General features: G+C 35.4%; 1 protein-coding gene across 1 annotated transcript in view; it reads right to left on the bottom strand.

Moving 5' to 3' along the window:
- The window catches only part of LOC115215610 (tolloid-like protein 2), a 441,621-nt gene that overhangs the window by 243,651 nt on the left and 176,702 nt on the right, over window positions 1-21,268 (bottom strand). The window lies entirely within an intron of this gene.

The following is a 21,268-nucleotide window of genomic DNA, read 5'->3' as shown; positions in this document are numbered from 1 at the left end:
ATGGGTACACACAAACACATGCATACATACGTACAGATATATACACATGCATACACACACACATGTATGTATGTATGTATGTATGTATATGTGTATTTGTGTATAGAACGATAGACAGACAGACAGATAAATAAATAAATAAATAGCTGTATACTCTTTTACTCTTTTACATGTTTCAGTCATTTGACTGTAGCCATGCTGGTGCACCGCCTTTAGTTGAGCAAATCAACCCCTGAACTTATTCTTTGTAAGCCTAGTACTTATTTTATCGGTCTCTTTTGCCGAACTGCTAAGTTATGGGGACATAGACACACCAGCATCAGTTGTCAAGCAATGTTGTTGGGACAAACACAGACACACAAACATATACACACACGTACATACACACATACATACATATATATATATATAATATATATATATATATAATATATATATATATATATATATAGTGTCTATACATGAGTGAGTAGACAAACAAAAGAAAGTGGCACTAAACACATTTGGTAAGAGTTACATATATTAGTAAATAAAAGCTTAACTCGGCTCCATTTAGCTTCAAATTTTGTAAGTTTGCTCTACAAAGCTACACAACTGTAAGTTGCAAGGAGCTGAATCAGCAAAAATTTAAGATATTTCATCTCAGATGAACACTGCAGTAATTTGCCTCTCAATGGTGTACATACATTAATACATAGACAAATATCTTAATTCAACACTGCTTCAGTTGTGTACAATGCTGGATTATGAATACAATATTACCTATATATATTTTTGCCAGTTATTTTCTTCCTCTATATGTATGTGTGTGTACAAAGCATACACTTGTAGACATTCACCAACATAAATCAATATCAATTTTCCCCAATCAAATGCATGCATTAGTCGTTGATCACCGCTAATGATTTTAAGAGAATAGCTTCCAAAGCTAAGCCTCTGATAGTATTTGAGCTCAGCAATGAAAGCTAATGAAACACTAAATTATACAGTGCTGCTAATATTTATATCACTGTCATACTAAAAAGATATTGCACAATTATTCTACCTCAGAACTATTATTTGCAATCTAGAAGTTTTTTTACCTGCTAGAAATCTTTCTCAGTCCTGGATTTTTCTACAAGCCCAAACCTATGGATGCCCATGCAGAACATTCAATGATGTCAGATGGAACAGCTAGATAAAATCAGCAAAATGTTTTGTCTTCTGACTAAAAGTAAAGTGTAACAAGATGCATCTGCAATGGGCTTGTCCCATGCTGGTGGCATGTAAAAAGTACCATCTGAATGTGATTGCTCCAGGGCTGCCTGACTGGCCCCTGTGCCGGTAGCATGTAAAGAGCACCATCCGAATGTGGTCAGCGCCAGTGCCCCCTGACTGGTTCCTGAGTCGGTGGCATGTAAAAAGCACTATCCAAATGTGATCGATATCAGGTCCGCTTGACTGGCTCCTGTGCTAGTGGCATAAAAAAAAGTACCTACTACACTCTCTGAGTGGTTGGCATTAAGAAGAACATCCAGCTGAAGAAACATTGCCAGATCAGATTGGAGCCTGGTGCAGCCGCTAGCTTTCCAGACCTCAATCAAACTGTCCAACCCATGCCATCATGGAAAACAGACGTTAAATGATGATGATGAGCTATCTATCTATCTATCTATATATATTATGTATATATATATATATAGAACTACATAAAGAACAAAAAGGAATGATGGAAGAAGACAATATTCTTCCAATATTGTAAACCTTGCCTTCCATTATTAAAAGTGAAATCATGTCGGGCCATGGGTGAGTATTGCCTTACTTGGAAATAGGTGAGGGTAGGTGACAGGAAGGTCATCCAGTTACAGAAAATTTGCTTCAGTAAACTCAAAAGTGAATGTTAAAATGATGATGAAATTACCTTGTTCTCATTACACAATCTGTCGAAGAACCTCAGAGAAATGCCCATATTAGGAAGAATGCTCTACAAACTAAATGTCTAAATGGCAATGCAACAATGACCAATATTATATGCCAGATATAGTTTGGAATATAGTATGCCTGTTATATGGGAAAGAGACTGCAAAGAACTAAGTATTATGTATCCAATTCCAAAGATACAGTTTTATTTCTAGTGTAATAACTTCAGATGTAGTAGAGAAGTACAATTGCAGTTAACAGTAAGAGAGTCCACAAGAAATGGAAACCATAAACTACTTAGATTCCAAGATGTAATTGATGGTTTTTCTTTATTATCTGAATACAATTAGCACTACAGCTTGCTCTAAGAGGATTAAGAAAGTGACGAAAACTGTTGAAATAATTTAAAAAAAAATCTAATCAAAAGGTAGTCTATATTAAGTATGTGCAAGAAGTGTGATACTGCATACTAATAAAGCATTATTCAATGCGGAACATGTACAAAGGCTGTGAAGAGGAACGAATTATGTGTGACAAATTGAATATATACACGTGACTTGTAAGAATGATGGGTAAGGTAAAAAGTGAGCTTAACTTGATGGAAAGGATATGACTGGTATCAAAATAACTATATATAGAAGTCAAGACTATAGAAAAGGTTGTAGGTCACAACGAAAATTTTAGGAAAATAAAAAATATGAAATAAGTGGAAATTTTACTGGTGAGTGTGTTAAATTATAAGGCACCAAAAAAAAATGGCTCTCCCAAGACACAACAGAATATGCTTCAACACACAAACTCACATAAAGAATCTTGCAAACCAAATCCAAGAACAATATATATATTTATATATATATATATATATATATATATATATATATATACATATATATAATAAAAATAATATGACGGAATATTATTCCAAACTTACAGGGAAAAATTCAATTCAGAAATACTAAATCAAATTTCACAAAATATAATATATAGATGGTGTAATTTAATTTTTCGTTTTGAATTGATAAAAGGTGTTTTTTTTTGTACGTTATCTATATATATATATATATATATATATATATATATTATATATATATATATATATGCTGTTGTGTCTGGGGAGAGTAATTTTCTCTTTGTGCTTTATAATTTAACATACTCACCGGTAAGATTTCCACTTATTTCAAGACTATTGAAAAGGTTGCGAGACGCAACGAAAACTTTAGGAATATAAGAAATAAGAAATAAGTGGAAATTTTACTGGTGAGTGTGTTAAATTATAAGGCACAAAAAGAAAATGACTCTCCCCAGACACAACAGAATATGCTTCAACACACGAACTCATATAAAGAATCTTGCAAACGAAATATATATGGAAGGTAATGACTAAATACTGACAATGATGATAGATGATGGACTTCAATAAGTATGCAAGAAAAGGCCCAATCTATGCAATTGTAGCAAAGTAGACTAATGATGATGATGATAGTAATGATAAGTAATAACTGGCCCTCAATCAGCTACAATGATATGGGTTCCAGATGATCCAATCAAGGGTTTAGCCTGCTCATGAAATTAACAGGCAAGTGGCTGAGTACTCTACGGACTTGTGTACTCTTAATGTAGTTCTCACAGAGATTTAGCATGACTCAATGTGACAAGGCTGACTCTTTGATTTAGAAGTATAACTCATTTTTGCTGGCTGAGTTGAGTGGAGAAACAGGAAATAAAGTGTCTTGCTGAAAGACACAACACACTGCCTCAGCTATGCATCTTCATGGTAGGTAACACTACACTGAAACCATCAGAACTACCAGTTACTATTCTTTTCTACTCTAGGCACAAAGTTGGAAATTTTTAGGACGGGGGCCAGTCTATTATATTGACCCCATTACACAACTGGTACTTAATTTATCAACCCCAAAAGGATGAAAGGCAAAGTCAACCTGGGTAGAATTTGAACTCAGAACATAAAGACAGACAAAATACCTATTTCTATTTCTTTACTACCCACAACGGCCTAAACACAGAGAGGACAAACAAGGACAGACAAACGGATTAAGTAGATTATATCGACCCCAGTGCATAACTGGTACTTAATTTATCAACCCTGAAAGGATGAAAGGCAAAGTCGACCTCAGCGGAATTTGAACTCAGAACGTAACCGCAGACGAAATACGGCTACACATTTCACCCGGCGTGCTAACGTTTCTGCCAGCTCGTCACCTTTTATTATTCTGCTATATAAGAATGGTCTTGTATATTTTTTTCATTGAGCAAAATAAACTTTACAAAATGGTGAAAGCATCAAATACAAGAAAACTAATCTCTATAAAATACCAACCATGAGTGACATGTTCAGGAAGTAAATTATTTGGCTGTCACACTTCAATTCTAAATTAAGGTCTGAGGTCTGTCGTCTTACATGAATATATGTTCATTAAGACAATTAAATACACCAGAGAATTTCTATTAACTGCTCCCCACCCCCACCCTTCCAAAACAAAACAAAACAAAACAACACATTTTTTTAAAGCTACTTCAAGTGCTCAATACAAAATGCATACCATCCCCCAATTCTTGAACACATTAGGAGCTGCTGGAAGCAACAACAATATAAAATTGCCTTCTTCATCTGTTAAATCTGTTTAAGTGAAATATTTCAACAAACAGACGTTCAAATCACTTGAGAGCCAGATGATCAAGTTACATAAGAAAATGTTCATAAACCTATTCACCAGAGAGCTTATCTCCCAGACATGATTCTCCAGCTATTGAAGCATAGTATTGAATATTTACGTTCACCAATCATTATATATTTATAGTCAATTTTCAAAATCCTTTGATAACCACCAATAAATTCTGATCACAAAATAGTATTTCTGTTTTTATATTGCTTAATAGATTGTGCTTAGTGTTTTTTTATTCGTATAATGAATGAAAGTACAGCTGTATGTTTAACAAGTTTGATATGCAAGCATAGAGTTCCGGTTTCAGTACCGGTAAGTGGAAAGCATCTTTTATCATAGCTTCAAGCTAATAGCTTTCAAGTGATCTTGGCAGCTGGAAACTGCAGAAAGAAACCAACCAGCCAGCCAGCCAACTCAGTGAGTCCATTCATTATTATTGTTTATAGTCATACTACTGGTCACTCTGAGTTATTTCTCTTAGTAAATTTTGTTTATATTATGCAAATTGCCCTGAGCCGTAAATATTTCTTCTTTTTGTATATATCTAAAACTCTCAACTCTTAGATTCAAGGTAGAACAACTGCTGTGCTGACAACACTTATTGAAGCAGAAACGCATGTCCGTAGCTGTATTTTTGTCTCCAGATTATCAGACTGAGTTTTCATTAGAGGTAAGTCAATTTTGAAGAATCCTTGATTCTTAAGATTATCTCATTTCTCACACATTGGAATCAATCACAATCACCACAAGGCATTTGTTTATTCTCTTGAAGAGAAGATGGCTTCACTATATCACCAGTTTATCCTGTATAACATTTGATATACTTCTATTCATCTCTTTCTCTCTCTCTCTCTCTTTCACTCACACACACACAAAACATCACTGATTTATCTGGTTGGTTTCCTTGGTACCAAAGCCTAGATGGATTAATAGTTTTTCCAGACCATCAATGATCACACAATAATTCAATAAACCTCTTCTTCATTAATTATTCACTAATTACTAATTATTTCATACAACTTACATACCAAAATGTCATGGCTCATATTTTCCTACAGTTCAATATTATCTTGGATCTACGTGAAATGGTATTTCACATTTCACGTCACCACTGATTCATTTGGTTCTCTGAATTGTTGTAGCCATAGCTAAGGGTAACTTTAAGTAAAATAAACAAAGGGTCTCTCAAAATGTTTGTATTAGAGTTCTATATTTAAGAGATGGGGAATTCTATAAACATTATTTACATTTGATGGATATTTGTCCTCATTTAGTTTGTTGTTAACACAATGTTTTGGCTGATATATGCTCCAGCCTTGATCAGGTGTAGACAGACTGTTTAGCCTCTGTATAACCTACCACAGCAGCATGGGATGGAGTATACATTCTGGGTTCAGTCCCACTGCGTGGCACCTTGAGTAAGTGCCTTCTACTATAGCCTCGGGCCGACCAAAGCCTTGTGAATGGATTTGGCAGACAAAAACTGAAAGAAGCCCATCGTGTGTATATATATATGTATGTGTGTATATGTTTGTGTGTCTGTGTTTGTCCTCTCCCCCAAAATCGCTTGACAACCGATGCTGGTGTGTTTACGTCCCTGTAACTTAGTGGTTCGGTATAAAAGAGACTGATAGAATAAGCACTATGCTTACAAAGAATAGGTACTGGGGTCGATTTGCTCGACTAAAGGCAGTGCTCTAGCATGGCCACAGTCAAATGACTGAAACAAGTAAAAGAGTAAAGAGAGAGAGAGTATGGATGAAATACCACTGAATACTTTTATCTGGCATACAAATGATTCTGCCAGCTCACCACAATGATGATGATGATGATAATAATAATAATAATAATAATAATAATAATAATGAAAATGAAAATAAATGCAGAACGGGACCTAAAACTGGGTGAGGTGGGATAGCCAATTACATCAACCCCAGTACTCAATTGGTACTTTTATCATTGACCCTAATAGGATGAAAGACAAAGTGAACCTTGGGAGAATTTGAACTCAGAATGAGAAGACGGATGAAATGCTGTTAAGTATTCTGCCCAGTGTGCTAATGATTTTGCCAGCTCGCCACCTTTAATAATAATAATAATAATAATAATAATAATAATAATGATAATAATAATAATAATTATAATAATGATAATAATAATAATAATAATATGCTTGTCAGTTGTTTGACCTTAACCAGTTGAGCATGTCCCTTAGTGGCTGACGATATGTGCATCTCTGATCACGAGCAGAAGTAGTGGGGGAGCATCATAGCCATGTGTTGAGAAGGATTCTTTGGGGTTTGAATAATTCACCTCTGGAAACATGGGTGGTTCTTTCAACATCCTTAAACAACCCTTATTCAGGGACCGTTTGAGTGGGATGGGCTACTCAACCTGAAGAAAATTCTAACTGGGCCCCACCTGCAAGGTCATGCGCTGTTTATCTTGACATGAAATCACCATGTCACGCACATATGGTTGTGATGCATGTGCCTGGTGTGCCCTTATCAGACGGGTAGTCATGATGGGTATATTGGGCTTCGTATATTCTACCCCAGTGTCACTTTGATGGCATGAACTGCTCTCTCACTCAATAATAATAATAATAATAATAATAATAATGATAAGGATGATTATGATGATGATGATGATAATAATATTGATAATCTTTTTTACTAAAGCCACAAGGCCTGAAATTTGGGGAGAGGGGGTAAATCAATTACAACGACCCCAGTGTTTCACTGGTACTTAATTTATCGACCCTGAAAGGGATGAAAAGCAAAGTCGACCTCAGTGAATTTGAACTCAGAGTGTGAAGACAGACAAAATGCTGCTAAGCATTCTGCTTGGCATGCTAATAATTCTTCTAGCTCAAACAACAACAACAACAACAATAAATAATAATAATAACATTAATAATAATAATAATAATAATAATAATAATAATAATAATAATAATAATAATAATAATAATGATAATAAAAATAATAATAATAAGCAATCAGATTCAATGAGAGGAGAAAACATATCTAATGGTAAAAACTAAACCCTTTTTCCATTGCTATTTTCTTGAAGTAATGATAACTTTCTTCTCTAGAGGAAAATACAAATATAACATGTCCATAATGGTTTTTCCGAGCAGTTTCCTTGGATTTTAATACCAACACTATTGTAAACAAAAATATTGTTTGAGATAGGCAGTCAAAACAAATAATTCTTCTGATAATCATTTTAACTCTGCTATCAATATCAACATTATGCTGTGGACTTACTTGAGTGCATGATAATTAGAATATTACTTTATACCCAGATTGTGTGTATATTTCCACGTAAACATCAAATAACTTGCTGAAGTGGGTACACAATTCAAAAGAAAAATGTACTTCTACACAGCTACGCTCTCTAATGACAATGTAAATAAATCAATGAGTGAAAAATAGCAACTGTATCTTTATCAAAGTCCATCATATTGTCTAACAACAGAAAGGATATACTGGGGATGGTAGACCCTTAAATACATTGCATCTGAGAATCAAATGATACGTTTTTGGATCGAAGGTCCAAAGAGTAAGCACTGATCTAGGGCTCATTGTTGATTATATATACAGCAATTAATTGCAAGCGTTTCTAAAGAGTTTTAAATTGCCATGAGTATAAGTATATTGTTTACAATAAAATGGTACTAAATAAAAAAAACTGTCTGTCTGTCTGTCTCTGAATAAAATAGCAATCGCTATTGTACCACGATAAATAATATAGACTGATCTGCACTCAAACACACACACAAATACATAAATACATACATGCATACATAAGTTCATATATACACATACATACATATATATAAAACAATAGACAAACAGGCAAACAGAAATATATATATGTGTGTATGTATATATATATATATATGTGTGTGTGTGTGTGTATGTATGTATGTATAGACTGATCTGCACTCAAATGCACACACAAATACACTTGTATACATGCATGCATAAGTACATATATACACATACATATATATATATATATATATATATAACACAATAGATAAACAGGCAAACAGAAATATATATATATGTGTATGAATATATATATATATATATGTGTGTGTGTGTATTTATGTGGATTTGTGTTTATGTGTGTGTTCCAATAAAAGTTTGTTGTATTTCCTATTGATCTGTTTGTTGCATTACAATCTACTGTTGGGTATACTATGTCAATGTTTGCAGTGATAAAACACATTAATTGGAATGTTACACCATACAATTCGATGACTTTGCACATGCAATTAAGTTATGCTGTGTGCCTGTGTAATGCTGCACGTATGTGTATGAGCATGTGAGTGTGAGTGCATGTATGTGTATGTATGTAAGTGTATAGGAATCGACAACTTTTAATAAAAAAAATATCTGTAAAAGCATACATGTAAAAACAAGAGAGAAAAAAAGCATCTTCTTTTTTAAATAAATATAAAAATAAAAAATGTCAGGTATAATTTTTGATGAGTGTACAGGTATTTTCTTTCTCTTTTTTTGTCTCCCCTCCCTCTTTTGTAAGGGTATAAAACTGTAAACGATACCGAAAAGGTAGGAATGATGAGAGAACAATGTAGTGTAGCAGAGGCTTGTTAGTCATGATGGTGACAACAATTCTACTACCAGACGCGTATTATGAAAACGCACCTAGTCAACCTTGTGAAGAAGTTGGATAAAGAAAATTGTTTCCTCAAAGAAAACTAAGAGGAAAAATCAACAACAACATAATGAATGACAAGAAGATGGATGGTAGAGTTTTTTTTTGAGTTGCTGTATGTGTGCGCATGTGAGATGCATGATGAAAGACAACATGCAGCCAAATGTGAGAACTGTCCAACCTGTTTCTCAAACATCATCATCATCATCGTCACCACAACCAGCACCAAGAACAGCAACAACACGCCTAAAGCTCCACGAGGCTCCAGCAAGGGGGTGGTGGCGACCCCTGTTGTACTCTTTCGCTCCAACTTTCTCTCACTCTTTCTTCCTGTTTCTTGTCCCCAACTTCCTACGCAACCGCTGAACCTGGATGCGCATTCATCCATCCGTCGATGCTCTCGATGTTGGGGGGTTGACCTGCTTTCTCTTCTGCGGGTCTTACGAATACCAAAGGACCTCCTTTTCAGACTTCTCCCACTACAGAGGTGCGATCTTGCGAGCTCTGGGACGGAGATCGCTTCGCTCAACAAACAAACAGCTACAACATTTAATGTCTGTTTTCTGGTTCAACAAGATCTGGCTAGGACAGAAGCTGCACCAGCTTCCACATTCTATTTCAGTTTGGTTTCTATGGCTGGGTGCCCTTCCTAATGCCAACCACTTTATAGAGTGTACTTGGTGCTTTTCACATTGCGTCAACACCAGTGCTTTATACATGGCACTAACATCAGTGCTATTTAGGTGTCACTAGCACCAGTGCTTTTTACATGGCACCAGCAGCCTCACCAGTGCTGTTCATATGGGTCCTTGGTTTTAGGATATCAATTCTATTGTGGTGATCGAGTGTTCTTGCATACAGCAAAGGGGTTTGCAAGGGATGAGCCTGTATGCAAGGGCCATCATACTTTTACAGTCTAATGTGCGATTTCCAGCACAGCAAACCACCAGGAGTCTTGGTCCCCTGTCATCCCCTCTTTGTACCTCAACATTTCTTGATCCTTTCTCACCACTTTGTCCCATATCTTCCTGGGTGTATCTCTTTCACACGTTCCCTCTACAATTAACAAAAAATGGTGTGGAGTATAATGATTTGCAATAGCTCCTTACTGTAAATGCTTGGTGAGCCTATAAGAGAGTTTTGTACTCATCTGTCCAACATAGCAATTGAAGTCCTAATGCTTACAACTTTCAATTTTACTCTTTTGCTTGTTTCAGTCATTTGGCTGTGGCCATGCTGGAGCACTACCTTTAGTCAAGCAAATTGATTCCAGGACTTATTCTTTGTAAGGCTAGTACTTATTCTATTGGTCTATTTTGCCGAACCGCTAAGTTATGGGGACGTAAGCACACTAGCATCGGTTGTCAAGTGATGTTGGGGGACAAACACAGACACACAAACATATACACACACACACACACATACATATATATATATATACATATATACAATGAGCTTCTTTCAGTTTCCATCTACCAAATCCACTCACAAGGCTTTTGTCGCCCCAAGGCTATAGTAGAAGACACTTGCCCAAGGTGCCATGCAGTGGGACTGAACCCAGAACCATGTGGTTGGTAAGCAAACTACTTACCACACAGCCACTCCTATGCCTATAGTAAAATTTATAGAATACATTGATCATATACACACAAGCTTCTTCAGTTCTGTTCACCAATTTTTCTAGAAAGGCACTGGCCAATCTTCAGCTACCACATAAAATGCCAGCTTCAAATTTTCATGTACACACACACACACACACTCGGTCACACATCTTTTAATCATTGAAGAGAGATGACTTGAATGTTCCCTTGCATTCTCTCCTGTCAGTTGGTTTGTAGCATTGAGAGTGACTATCTAAAATATTTGGGCACTTGCTTAAAAACTCTCCAAGTCCATCACCATTTTTGCTAGTGACAAGAAGGGGTCTTAACAAAAAAAACGCAAATAGACAAAACAAATATTGAAAAGCATCTTTTCCAATCCCCTAACATTCCCTAAACAACTATTCTGGAATATTAATAATTTTATTGACTCTGAAAAGATAAAAGACAAATTCAGCCTACTCCAGGATTTGATCTCACTATACAGAAAGCCAGAATAAATGTCACTAGTTATGCTGTGATACACATAGCAGATAGATTAACGACTACACAGATATATGTTTGTATAGTGAATATATCAGAATAGTGTGACATGTGAGAAGACCATATTTTATGTTATGATTCATTACTAAATGGTATACATATGGTTTGACATGGAGTGTGTCATATTTATGACCCTGTATCATAGCTCCTTTAATCATACCCTGTATTTCATTGCATCATATTTACTCAAAACACATATATCAAAAAACGGTAAAGCAAACCCTTTCCTCATGAAAAACAAAAAAAAAAAATACAAGCATTAACCCAAGCATTCATGCGCGTATGAAGAGACTCTAGCACACACAAACACGCACGTATTCACCTTGACAGAGGAAAAAACACATGTATTCACTGTTATAAATATTCCTCTTCACAAAGACACTTGTAGTTTATTTTAAGGCTATATAACCCAAGCTATTGCACATATTCCGCTCACAGCTTCTAATAGTTACATGTAAATTTACACAGATGCATTTGAGAATGTAGTTATATGATATAGTAGTATCTAAATGTGTGTGTGTCTATATATATATATATATGTGTGTGTGTATATATATATATGTGTGTGTGTATATATATATATTATATATACACATATATACATACACATATATATATATATACATATATATATATATATATATATATATATATATATATACATACATATATATACATATATATAATATATATATACACGTACACACACACACAAACACACATATATATATATACACACAGATATATACATACACACACATATATATGTTATAAAAGTCAGTTTCCCCATGACATACATCGATATATGTCATGAAGAATTCTACCCTATGTTCTATTCGGTAATTTATAGAATTCTGATTCATTTGGAGAAGTGGGGAAATAGAACCTTCTGCTATTTGAAGTTTTCTGGAAAAGAAACAATTCAATTTACTCATCAGAGTTTCTCTATCTCTCTTTCTTTCTTTCTTTCTTTTTCTCTATCTTTCTTCCTCTCTCCCTTTTTTAATACTTTTTTGTTTAAAAAGAAAGAAATGAAAAATAAAAATAAACTATGCCTTTCCAATCCAGCAGGAATGTAATCCCTAGTAGCATACTGGTGTTCAAATACATTTTGGGAATTCCTAATAAGCTCAAATTTGACAAGGCCTTTATGATTCATATATATATATATATATAATATATATATATATATATATATATATATATATATATATATATATATATCGATACATATACATACATATATATACAAATATATATATGGATGGATAGATAGATATATAATTATACATATATATATATATATATGTATAAATATATATATATATATATGCATGAATGTATGTATATGTGTGTGTTCACGCATGTGTGTTTTGCATGAAGGAAATGAATGCAAGCAAAGAGAAATAAGTCAGTCACCAGTGGTATGTATCTGAACAACAAAGATAAGTATGTGTGTGTATACATATACATACATACATATATATAATATATATATATATATATATTATATATATATATATACATATATATATATAGATAGATAGATAGATAGATAGATATATAGATATATACACACACATATGCATAAATAAACACATACACACACAAGCCAGCTTCAAAAATGCATGTTAAATAATTATAGTGACAAACTAAGTAGAATGCTTTGATGTAATACAATTTACCAGAACTTTTCAACTCAAGGTCAGGTTAAACCTTCCACACCTATGTTGTTGTTTTAAACCATATTATCAAAGCAAGGACAGGATGGAATTTTATGGACAAAAGTCACATAATATCAGAATAAAGATTTAACTAAATGTTGATACTTTGTATGCATCCATATCTATGAATATATATATACATATTCTTTATATGCACTTCAGCCCAAAGGCTGTGACCTTGTTGGGGTGCCACCAGTATTATCACCTTTTTAATGACCATTCTTAAGTGACTGACTTTTGGTGAAGGTGGGAGTTCAATATTGCTGCCCTCTTTTGAGCTTCTTTCTACGGTGTAGGCTCAACTGGGACCTTGGACAGCAGGAGGTCAAGTTGTTTCTTGAAATCATCCACCCTTACTCCATGCAGATCTCTCAGATATTTGACAAGGTATTAAATAGCTGTAGGCCCCATAATTGCAGTACATGGCCCTCACACTAGATTGGGTGACTGCGTCCTTTGAAACCATGCCATGGCATCCTATTCAGGGGCTGTTATAGCTCTTGATGCCAAAGTTTTGTGCCAACCCCTCCAGAATCTTCCTAATGAAGTACTGCCGCAAGTTCTGCTATTATTTTCACAATATGGGGTGACCACAGCTGAGAACAGTAGTCTAGATGGTTGAGGACAAACGTTCTTCATGGAACTAATATACTTTCCTGGTCCCTTGTTCTGAAAACTTTCAAAATCCATCCAGCCATTTTCCTGCATGTTATCCCCATCTTGGTGATATGCATATGAAACAAGGCATCGTTGCTCATATCAATCCCGAGATCACTCACTGTACACGACTTCAGGATTGCCACTCCTTTTGGTCCAAAGTATTGTTGTTGTGGCTTGGCTTGTGAGTATTGATTAGCTGGTAGCTTGATTTTACTTGCATAAAATTGTATGTTGCTTTCTTCAGCCCATTTATATGTGGCATCCAGGTCTTTCTGTAGAAGCTTAGCATCAGAAGGTTTCTTGACCGCTTGTACTACTTTTGTGTCACTGGCTAACAGTGAGGCTGTCTAACTGACAGCTTGTCTTGAAAAAGCCACCATAATCAACCATGGCCGCAAAACAGATCCCTGATGCATTCCACTCTCTATTACAATCCTCTTGAAGAGATCTTCATTGGCTACCATTGTCTGCCTTCTGTCTTGAAAAGTCTCCCTTTCCAAGGAAGCTTTGAAAGAGGATCTGTATTGGCCTTGCAAGAGCCCTTTTGCATTTCTTTAAGTGGATTGCTGGGGATCCATCAGGACCTGTGGCTGAATTTAAGCTCATCTCATCAATTGCTCGTACTACATCAGTTTTCTCTACTTCAATGTAATCAATAGTTGCCAAATCTTTGTGCAGAGTTTTGCTACTGAAGAACTCATTAAGCATAGTTATTTGCAAGTGTCCCATTGGAGTTGTGAAAATGCCTTTGTATTGCACATTCAGTACTTCACTTATCCTCTGGGGTTTGCAGTCTGTGAGCCATTTTCTTCAAACAGTGGCCCTATCTTGTAGTGTACTAAAGTAGATTCATTTCCAAATCTACAGAAAGCTTTAGGGTTTGTCTTTATATTTTTTTATAGCCCTCGCTTCCATCACAGTCTTCTCTTTCTCATGGAAGTGTTGAGTTCACTTTCAATCTCAAGCTATGTTTGCTTAAGAAAGGATTCTTTGTTATCCTCTAGTGGCCCACTTAGATGGTTTGGCCCACTTCGATGGTTAGTGCATTGCCTCATCAGAGAAGTATTACATAAGGAATACTTTACCTATCTACTTGAAACACATCTATGAAATGCATTCAAAATATCAAAATTTGGTTTTGTTTCTATTCGGATGTGTGTGTGTGTGCATGCATGTTTGCAAATGTGTGTGTTGTTATTCTGTTAGAATCATTAAGAAATATTTTCACAGATCTCTATTGTCTGCCATGAAACAATCGATGAACTATTTATTTCAACCACACAAGTAACATACATAGAAATAAACCAAAATTTAAAAGAAAAATTTTAAGTAATAAATTCATTATCTCTATTATAGTATCACTGAATGGCTGATTAGATTTTTGTGAGACAGGTTAACTATCCAGTTTTTGAAAGATATCTAACTATTTATTGTTTAAAATATAGCAACTTTATAACTTTATAGCATCCCAAAATATCTGAAAGGTCACATGAAACAGAAAAATGAAACTGAATGTCTAATTAGTGGAGCCATTAGCTACATGTATCACATACTGGGATAAATGTTGAAAATAGCACACAGATCTAATAAAACAATATTTCTGATGTATTCTTATATTTACTGAGACATAGATATATATAGAGAGAGAAGATGTAAAACATGGTATTGAATATTTTCAAGATTGGTTGATTACTTGCTGTTTACCTTTGGCTGTTACATCTTCTGTCTTATCTATAATGATCAGAGAAGCTTGCTTTATCATTGTTACACTACCAGCTTAGTATTTCTAATTGTGTCCATGCCTAAAACAAGTGGATTTTATCTACTTTGTAAAAATGGAAAAAAAAGCAAAAAAAAAAAAAAAACAACAACCCTGCTCTACATTTAAGTGAATTAATGAAAATAACATCAAATAGAACAGCTAAAACTATCACTGTTTCTGCTTAATTTTCCTTGCAGTTCAATAATTCTAGTTATGCAAAATTATTGTTATTTTCTCATTTCATTTGAAAGCTGTCAAAACATAAGCACCTAACATAGCATGATTTCTATTAATTCTGAACAAAAAATAAAACATACGACAAAACAAAAAACAAAAAAAATATTTTATTTAAATGATGCTATTATCTGTGGCTATTATAGAGTACCATTGCAATTTACAGATATAGAAAGTAAATTAAATGCAATGATTGTCCACAAGGTAATGCAATTATAGGATTGAAGGAGTTAAAAAGAAATTATCTCCAATACTTCATCAGGATCTAATTATGAACGAAACAGTGCAAATTTTATTAGTCAAGAGGAATTGCTTTAAATAACTAGGTTGCCATCAGTATTGGAAGAGCCTTCATATGTTGTGAATTTCTAATTATTTTTTTAAATATCTATGATAATTATTTTCAATTTAGCATCCAGTAATTTTTCTACAGAACTATGCAGTCAGCAATCCAGGAAGTTGATTATACAGCCATACATACATGTATTACTAAATATGTTTGGAACCCATCGTATCTTCAAAGAAAATTTCTAAGGTCTAAAGAAAGAATGTCATCAAGTGTACCGTTTCCCAAACTGAGTTATAATATTAGATTGGAAGATGGTGAGCTGATAGAATCATTGGCATGATGGGTAAAATGCTGAGTGGTATTTCAACAATCTTCATGTACTGAGTTCAAATTCCACTGAGGTTGGCTTTGCTTTTCATCCTTCGGCAAAAGAGATCGATAAAATAAGTACTAGGCTTACAGAGGGTCGATTTGCTGAAAAAAAGCCCATTGTATATATGTATATATGTGTATATGTATGTGTGTGTGTGTATGTTTGTGTGTTTGTTGTTTGTCCCCCCCACCAACATCGCTTGACAACCGATGCTGGTGTGTTTACGTCCCCGTAACTTAGTGGTTCGGCAAAAGGGACCAATAGAATAAATACTTGGCTTACAGAGAATAAGTCCTGGGGTCGATTTGCTCGACTAAAGGTGGTGCTCCAGCATGGCCACAGTCAAGTGACTGGAACAAGTAAAAGAGTAGAGTAAACTTTTTCTGTTAATGTTATTAACATCTTAATAGTCAGGAGACCGATCACTCAATCACTCGGTCCATCCATCTGTTCCCTTACCTCCCTTCCATCCATCCTACATCCCTTCAGTCTATCCACATTCCTTCTTTCCATCCATCCTACCTTTCTTCCATCTGTTCATCCTTCCATTCATTATTTCTTCTTTCTCTCCATCATGCATCATTTCTTTCTTCCATCCCTCATTCATTCCCTCCCTCCATCCATCGCTCCTTCCTTCCATTATTCCTTCCTTTCGTCCATATGTACTTGTTGATATGTAATCCATAGTTAGACTTGATTATGCTGGTCTATGACCAGAGGAATTCCCAGCCAATGACAATTACATTTTATGTCTTCTTTCTTTTTTCTCCAAAAGTGTATCAAGACCTACACTGGTGAATGTCTTTCTTCACCATTTAAAATACTTAAGGTCAAACAACTGACAAGCAAATCTGTGGTATTGAGCAGAATATTTGCTGTAGCCCATCTTTCATATCAAGACAAAACAATGTACATGGTAACACTTCCAATCTGAGGGAGATTTTGCTTACTATTTGTCACAAGGCAAGCAACCACATCAATCCGTGGTTCCCAACCATTTTATACCCATGAACCTCTTTGATTCCTGTTCTACTCAGATTGACCCTCACAACCATTTGATGCTTTAAAAAATCTTATATTTTTATTATTAACCTTTTTGCATTCAGATTACTCTGTCAACTGTAATCCTTATTTATTTACATTGTTTTGAGTTAATCATGTATTATCTTTAGGTTTGAGATTTTGATGATGTAATTGTTTATTTTCAGAATGGCATTGTAGGGTAAGTGTGAAAGGCTAGATTTAACCAGTTTCAACATGAAGCAGGCTGAATATTTTGGCAGGATATGGCTGGTTTAAATGTTAAAGGGTTAAATATCATTAGGTTTTGTTGTTGTTTGTTCCTTCTCGAGTCATGCCTGGCTCATAAGGGCTGGTTTCCCAGTTTCCTTAGCGTATAGGTTTCCCACCTGGATGAGATGCCAGTCTGTCACAGGTGAGCTGCAAGATGCAGGAGGAAAGAGTGAGAGAAAGTTGTGGCGAAAGAGTCAGCAGAAATTCGCCATTACCTTCTGCCGGAGCTGTGTGGAGCTTGGGTGTTTCTCTCATAAACACAACACATCGCCCAGTCTGAGATTCGAACCCCTGATCCCTCGACTGTGAGTCCACTGCTCTAACCACTAGGCCATGTGCCTCCACAAATATCATTAGGAATTGTATGAAAATATTGTTAAAATATTTTGTGTATTGTCGCAGTATAACCAATTTATTGCAGATAAATTTGAAGAGCAAAATCTTATATGGATCCCTAAGGACCAGATGGATCTTGGTTGAGAACGACTGATGAAGATGATCCTTTGTAGACTACATATTGTGAGAGATTTAATGAATATGAATATTTTGGATGAGAGATGACAGATCTCATGTAGGTATAAATGAAAGAAACCATCCATCGATCAATTTGTTCTGATAGAACATGTTAGTTTGAATTGATAATGATGTGTGGAAATCATATCTACAGATTTAAAAGTACCTGACATTGGGACATGTGATTAAGTAAGTGTGTATATGAGGGAACGGTAGCAGTATACTCCCAGTGATACTGCTCTTGTGTGTATTCAAATTTAGCTATGATAATAATAATAATAATTTTTCTTTTTTTGTACTTTTCAAGCATAGCCAGGCTCATGAGCCTGGTTTCTCAGTTTCTGTGGTGTATGTGTCCCCCCCATCTGGACGGGACACCAGTCCATTGCAGCATTACTCAAGAAACAGGAAGGGAGAGTGAGAGAAAGTTGTGGCAAAAGAGTACAACAGGGGTCGCCACCACCCCCCCTGCCGGAGCCTCGTGGAGCTTTTAGGTGTTTTTGCTCAATAAACACACACAACGCCTTGGTCTGGGAATCGAAATCGCGATCCTCCGACCTCGAGTCCGCTGCCCTAACCACTGGACCATTGCACCTCCACAATAATAATAATAACAATAATGATAATAATAATGATAATAATAATAATAATAATAATAATAATAATGATAATAATAATAATCATAAGGGTGTGATGCTTCTTTTGCTTCCTGATTGCACTACTTCTACTAATAATAATAACAACAATGATAATAATGATTTGCCTGGGGACAAACATACACATGTGACAGCATTTACATCCTGGTGGCAGAACACATACATTTCCTTTACCACTTTTACCACTGCTGCCGCCAATGCCATCACCATCCCACTAGAAATAGCTTGCAGGTAATGCTAGTTGGAGACTACATGATGGTTCTATCTTTCATCTCTCTGTCACTGTCTCCCTCTGGCTGTCAACTCAATATCTTGCTCTTTCTACGATGCTATAGGAATTCTGTAGGCCTCCTATTTGACACCTTCCAGATGGCAGGTCAAGATACGAACTAATTTAAAACTTTTCTCAAAATAGATTTTATTTTCCACCCTAAAAAATGATGGTGTCTGGGACCTCTGAACCTTACCTATTTCTTTACTACCCACAAGGGGCCAAACACAGAGAGGACAAACAAGGACAGACAAGCGGATTAAGTCGATTGCATCGACCCCAGTGCGTAACTGGTACTCATTTAATCGACCCCGAAAGGATGAAATGCAAAGTCGACCTCGGCAGAATTTGAACTCAGAACGTAACGGCACACGAAATAGGACTATGCATTTCGCCCAGCGTGCTAACGTTTCTGCCAGCTCGCTGAACCTTACCCATGGTATGAGCAAACCTCAGAGGGAGGCACCGAGAGTTAGAATTGCAAAATCCTGTGGGATGCAATGATCCAGTGCGATCACCTGACCAAACATCGGAAACTGGACATTGTTGTAGTGTATAAAATGGAAAAAAATCATGTTAAAGAGGACAACAAACGTTAAGGCAGGGCAAACATCTCATTATTAAAATTGGAAAAAATATTTTCCAATAATAATAATGATGTATATGACTTGAGATGTTTGACTTGCTTTAACACTTGCTGTCCTCTAACAATTATATATCCGCTATATCAGAAATCTACAATGGCTCCATAACTCCCATCTCAGTTATGACTTTGGTAATCAGCACAGCACTTACTCAGCATACCTAGTCGTTTAGATCACCTGTGAACAAAACCCCATATTTTGTATGTCACGTGATCACGTGACCGACCAGTCCATCAGATGTAGTTACACATCGCTGGTCACAATGCGTTTGCATTGTTTTAGCCTTCGAATGACGCCACCCCGCTGGCTAAGCGAGCAGGCCAACAGAAGAAAGAGTGGGAGAAAGAGTGGTGAAAGAGTACAGCAGGGATCACCACCCCTTGCTAGAGCCTCGTGGAGCTTTTAGGTGTTTTCGCTCAATAAACACTCACAACGCCCAGTCTGGGAATCGAAACCGCGATCCTACGACCGCGAGTCCGCTGCCCTAACCACTGGGCCATTGCGCCTCCATATTTTGTATGTATGTATGTGTTATATATATATATATATATATATATATATATATATATATATATATATATATATATATATATATATATATATATATATATATATATATATATATATATATATATATATATATATATGTGTGTATATGTATGTATGTATGTAATGCAATGTGGGAAAATAAAACTCAGATCACGGAATTATTTACTCTTTATTTTTAATCAGCACAACACCTTCCCAAGTATATTAATAGCTGAGACAGATAACATCAGATGGTTTCACTGTATTTTAAATAATTAACTTTGGAAAGACGCTGGGAATAAATCTGGGAAGGTTCATTCACTCAGAGTTGTAGTTTCAAAGCAATTCAGAAGGTGATTCAATTTGAGTGAGTGAGAGAGAGAAAGAGGGGGAGGGGGAGAGATTCAGATAAGTGCAGCGTTTTCCCTTACCAGGAATCAAACACAGGCACCTTGTGGGGGACGCCAGAAATTTCTAAAATAATATTTCACTCTCAAATTTTTTCATGATTTCTGGGGGTATTTTTTGTTTTCAAAATACCGTAGAAATTTACATAAATGTTTGGAATTAATCCTTTTCCTAATCAGGAAAATATTCAGTGTCTAAAATTTTTTGTGGAACGAAATAGTTTTGTTGTAAGCAACCCCAAAGAACAACAAATTTGAGGAAAAGTTAAATAATCTATTACAATGTGAGCCTAGGCAAAATTTCACTAACTCAAGGGGCAACTCTGTCGCCTACAACTTGGAACATACATACAGACATTCAGTTTATATATATATTGGTTTCAAATTATGGCACAAGGCCTGCAATTTTGGAGGAGGTGGATAAATTGATTACATCAAACTCAGTGCTCCACTGGTACTTATTTTATTGACCCTGAAATAAAGAAAGGCAAAGTT

The sequence above is a fragment of the Octopus sinensis genome, linkage group LG9 (assembly GCF_006345805.1).
Source record: "Octopus sinensis linkage group LG9, ASM634580v1, whole genome shotgun sequence".
NCBI lineage: Eukaryota > Metazoa > Mollusca > Cephalopoda > Octopoda > Octopodidae > Octopus > Octopus sinensis.
This window is presented reverse-complemented; position numbering and strand designations above follow the sequence as displayed.